Raw genomic sequence first — 5,723 nt, forward strand, 5'->3', positions numbered from 1 at the left:
GCTCCACCCAAAACAAAAAGAGGTCGGGAATAGAACTCTTATTCACATTTCTTTCTTTTTTCCCTCCTTTTTCTTCCTTCCTCCTTTCCTCCCCTCCTTCCTTCCTTTCTCTCTTTCTGTCTCTGTCTCTCTCTGTCTCTGTCTCTGTCTCTCTCTGTCTCTCTGTCTCTGTCTCTCTCTGTCTCTCTGTCTCTGTCTCTGTCTCTGTCTCTCTCTCTCTCTTTCTTTTCTTTCTTCTTCCCATGCCCTCCCCTTCCCTTCCTATTCCCCTTCCCCCTTCCTCTTCCTTCCATATCCCTTCTCTTCTCTTCCCTTCCCATCTCCCAGCTATAATCAGTGAAAATTAGCCAAAACTCAGTAAGAGGCAGTTGGGATCTGCCCTAAAAACCTAACCAGAATAAAGAAGGATGGGTCACTTTGTTTCACATTCACTTCTAACTCCCTCCTAGATTCTAGCCTTTAAGACCCATCTTTCTTCTCTTTATTGGAAAGTGTGGACTTTCCACTGTCTGAATTCAATTCAAACACCCCAAAGTCTTTTGGTCTTTTTTCTCTTAGAGTCTCCACTCTGATCACTGCTTTGGGCTCAGAGTTGCTTGGACACCCAGTGGAAGTTGAAGGTTCGGACCATTCCACAAGAGGTGGGCCTATTTCTTGACTACATCAGCTATGGGAACTTGATCTTCCAAAGTCACTTCCAAAAGCTTTGAGGAAAGGTTCTTAGCAGGGGCTGTCTGCACTAGTGCTAGGGCTTCAGGTATAAAAGCAGGGTTGATGACATGGGTCACATGCTGCTTTCTGATGGGGTGACCTCTGCTCAGGGTATAACCACAACTCCCAAATTCCTCAGAAAGATTCAAGGATGGAATCTCAGCAGAGATATTACCAAGATCCCTCTTCCTCTTCCTCCCAGCCTGCTTCCTCAGAAACACTGTGTTCTGTCCATTGTTTCAGAGCATCCCTCTGGGCCTCTTTCTATTCTAAGTGGTGGAGCCTGTAGAAGTATTGGTGCCAAAATTCTGAATGGGAAACAGCTGCTGGAACCATCTTGGAAGAAAGAGCTTGGCTGGAGAGCCTGCTGCTAAGCAGATTGGAGGTTTCTTCTTTTTTTTCCTCCAAATGGAACTGAGATAGCCAGATGTCAAACATCTCTGAAGGCCCATTGGGTTCATTACTGTATGTTACTGGGTCTGAGTGAAGGCCATACAGATGAACTTTGGCACTATCATAAGTTCTATGGTTCCCAAAGGGGTGTCCATCAGAATGATGGCATCACAATCAATGGTTTGATCAGGGGGACGATCTGAGATCATTCTGAGAAAGTCAGATAGTCCCTTCATATTTCCTGTTGCTCCTCGAGAACCTTCAGCTTTTCCTGGAGCATACTGGCAGTGACTGTGATGGGACATGCTGTGTCGTGCTGTGCCATCTGACTGAATTCATTTAAGTCCTGTTTCATTAATTCCAAGGCTTCTGTGTATTTCTCTTTTGACCTCCTGGTATTATAGACACTTTTTCCACCAACCTCCAGCCTCCCTTCCTGCCATCTTGCCTATCTGACATACATTACCTGCATGATTTCTGTAGCCACAAATGGTCTGGGAGAAGTATGGGAAAGAGCAGTATACTATAAGAAGGATTTTTCCAATGACATCAGCATAACTACAATAATTGACTCCTGTTCTCCCCCAATCCAGGGACTGTAACCCAAGTACAGAGGAGAAAGGTTTTACTTTTAGCAAAGGGGTGGTGGCTGGTGTGGGGAAGGGTAGGGAGGTATTGGGTTATAATCGGTGAAAGGTAAGTGTGACTGTATAGAAGAGAAGCCACAGAATTTGCAATTTTGTGGAGATATGATATGACTCATCTTCCCACCCTCCAGTTGATTGATTATACACTGCTTTAGGTTATGTCATGATCCCTCAGGAGACCCAGAATCCTACTCTGGAGATCTCTGAACTACTGAATAAAGCTTGAACTTCTCTGATTAAGCATTCAAAGCCCTTCATAAATCAACCAACCAACCAATAAATCAATCAAATGGCGTGACCCTCTCTTACTAGCCATCTTTCATATTACTGTCTTCTATGCTCCAGATGGATTACTTGTCAGTCCCCATAATAACTCATGAGGTCTCTCCTAACTCCATGTCTTTGCTCATGTAAAAGGCAGGCTGGTAAACAGGCATCAACATGTTCAACTATTGCAACCCCCTCCTAGAAAGAGACTAGGAATCCTGCTTCTGATGTGATGGCAGGTAATGGAAAGTTTGCATGTTGTTTCCTCCAGTAGATAGTAAGCTTTTTTAGGAGGTCTTTTGCTCCTTTTGTATCCCCAACTCTTAGCACAGTACCTGGCACATAGTAGACACTTAAATTATCTATTGATGGATTGCCTTGCTCTCTAAAGTGGACTGTGCACAGACAATCTGTAACTGGTTCTAGTTGGTTAAGTTTATTGATGCATCACTGAAATTCAGTTTCCTTCTAAAGGTAATAACCATGTAAGGTCAATCTCTTGGTTCTGGTTCTTTCCAGACTTGTTGGCATCTAAAAAGGAATATGAACTGCCCTCCAGGTGGGCTTCCAGGTGGAGAAAGGGAATCTGACATTCTCCATAAAACCAATAGTCCATGTCTGTGCTGTCATTTCCATTTGTTTTGTCCATTTTTTCCTTGTGTTTAAGTGAGTGTGGAAAAAGCTATGCTCTTATAAGCTTTGAAAGGTCAAGAGAGTGAGTCACTGAGATCAAAGAACCGAGTTTACATCACAACTTCAGATTATGTCATGATTCCCCAGGAGACCCAGAATCCCATTTTGAAGATCACTGAACTACTGAATAAAGCCATCACTGCACATACATAGCTGCAGTGCTCTTCTGTCCATTAGTTATCTCCATTGAAATACTACTTATCCTTTAAGATTTTGCTTGAATATTTGAATGCTATATTTCCTAAGAAGATTCCTCTGGATATTCCCTAAGTCAATAAAAATTCTACCCTTCTCAATCATCTTTCATTTATTTATTACATATTTTGTATCATAGCTACATACACACAGATGTACATGTGCACTTGTATGTATAATTTCTCTACTAGATGGCAAACTCTATAAAATCGAAGCATTTATTATTTTTATTTACCTTAGTACTTAGTATAGTGACCTCTTCAGAGGAAGTTCAGTGGTACAGTGGAGATGAGGCACTAGAATTGAATGGAAAAAAGCTTCCTACAGAAGATGGGATTTTAGTTGAGACTTAAAAGGAATCCAGGGATGAAAGAGAGTATTCTGGCATGGGGGACAACCAGAGAAAATGTCCAGAGGCAAGAAATTGAGTGTCTTCTTTGTGAAACAGTTTCATTGAACCATTTCATTGGCCAGTGTCATTGAACTGAAAGATATTTGGCAAAGAGTAAGGTAGAAGAAGACTGGAAGTGTATTGTGTTGGGGGTGGTGGTGAGAGGAGTGAGGGGATGTTAGATTATAAAGGTTTTTTTTTTAATATTTGAGGATTTTGTATTTAATCCTAGAAGTGATAGGGAATCATTGGATTTTGTTGAGAAATTTGTAACATGGTCAGATTTACTTTAGGAGAATTATTTTGTGGCCAAATGGGGGTTGTACTAGAGTAGGAAGAGACTTAAGGCAGACAAAGTTACTAGTAGATTATTGTAATAATCCAAAGATGAGATGCTCATGGACCTGCATCAGGGTAGTGGCTATAGCAGAGGAGAAAAGGAGGCATATTTCAGAAATGTTGCAAAGATAAAATTGATAGACCTTGGCAACAGACTAGATTGGCAGAAGGATCAGTGTAAAAGATAGAGAGGAGTCAAGAATGACACTTAGGTTTTGATTTTAGGGGAGTAGAAGCATAGTGATAAGCTCAAAAAGATCTAAATTCAAATCTGGCCTCAGATATTTGCTAGCTGTGTGATTCTGGACAAGTCACTTAATTTTTGTCAGTCTTTTTTCCTCAATTCTAAATGAAGCGTCTACCTTTCAGGACTGTTGTAAGGATCAAATGAGGTAAAAAAAAAAAAAAAAAAAAGTACTTAGAACAGTGTCTGGCACATAGTAGGCACTTAATAAGTGCTTTTCCCCTCCCCCCCACTTACTTAACATACTTAATGCTTTTAAAATTTGAAGTTGAAATACTAATACAAAACTATGTATATATGTACATATATACATATATATAATAAATAACAATGTATAATACATAAAAACAAGTGAAGTTGTGAACTGATTTAGCCATTCTGGAGAGCAATTTGGAACTATGCGCAAAGGGCTGTAAAATTGTGCATATCCTTTGATTCATCAGTATCACTACTGGGTCTGTATCCCAAAGAGATCATAAAAAAGAGAAAGGATTCACATGTGCAAAAATGTTTGTAGTGGTGAGGAATTGGAAATTGAGTTGGATGCCTGTCAGTTGGAGAATGGCTGAATGGAGAATGGTATATGAATGTTAATAAATTCTCTAAGTGATGAACAAGCTAATTTTAGAAAAGCGTGGAAAGACTTATATGAACTGATGAGCAGAATCAGAAAAACATTGTGTACAGTAACAGCAAAATTATGTGATGATTAACCATGATAGACTTAGCTCTTCTCAGCAATGTAGTGATCCAAGACAGTTCCAATAGACTTGGGATAGAAAATGAAATCCACATTCAAAGAGAGAAATATGGAGACTAAACACAGATCGAAATATATAGTATTTCACCTTTTTTGATTTGCTTTTTTTCCTCATTTTCCCCCCTTTTGTTCTGATTTTTCTTTTACAATATGATGAATAGGGGCAGCTAGGTGGCGCATTGGATAGAGCACCAATCTGGAATTCAGGAGGTTCAATATGATGAATATGGAAATATATTTAAAATGATTGTGTAGATAGATAGATAGATAGATAGATAGATAGATAGATAGATAGATATAGATATAGATACATAACCTATATCAGATTGCTTACTGTCTTACAGAAGGGAAGAGAAGAAAGGGAGTGAGAAAAGTTTGGAACTCAAAATCTTTTATTAATAGCTTTTTACTTTTCCGAATAAATGCAAAGATAGCTTTCAACATTCACCTTTGCAAAATCTTGGGTTCCAAATTTTTCTCCTTCCCATCCCCTCACCCCAAGTCATAGATAGCAAGCAATCTATTAGAGGTTAAACATGCAGTTCTTCTAAACATACTTCCAAATTCATCATGCTGCATAGAAAAATCAGATCAAAGGTGAAAACAAACAAACAAGCAAGCAAACAAACAATAACAACAAAAAAAGTGAAAATATTGTGCTTTGATCCATATTCAGTCTCCATAGTTCTCTTTCTGGATGCAGATGGCTCTTCCATCACAAATTTATTGGAATTGCCTTGAACACTTTACTGTTGAAAAGAGTCAAGTCCAATACAGTTGCCTTCACTTGCTCATCTCCCACATACTGACAACTTTTTTCAAGCTAGCCTTTCATCCCATTGTTTTATCCTGTCTTTGAGCTCAGTATGTTCTATTTGTATAGTATTTTCTTTTTTGGCTCTCTTCTTCTAGGTTTTTCGGTTCTGTGCATTTGCATTTCTAACCTCTTGTTTCTTTGATGATGCTTGTCCTTGCAGATTCATATTTTTCTATTCTGGTCATTTTTGCTGTGAACATAAATTATACTCTTATAATCCTCAAAAAGAATGTTATGGTTTTATATTTTCTTCAAATTCTACAAGG

General features: G+C 38.9%; 1 pseudogene; it reads right to left on the bottom strand.

Moving 5' to 3' along the window:
• Positions 1-459: 459 nt before the first annotated feature.
• On the bottom strand, positions 460-2,634 carry LOC141540777 (BSD domain-containing protein 1 pseudogene; annotated as a pseudogene).
• Between the last annotated feature and the right edge of the window lie 3,089 nt (positions 2,635-5,723).

This window comes from Sminthopsis crassicaudata, chromosome 4 (assembly GCF_048593235.1).
Source record: "Sminthopsis crassicaudata isolate SCR6 chromosome 4, ASM4859323v1, whole genome shotgun sequence".
NCBI classification, from domain to species: domain Eukaryota; kingdom Metazoa; phylum Chordata; class Mammalia; order Dasyuromorphia; family Dasyuridae; genus Sminthopsis; species Sminthopsis crassicaudata.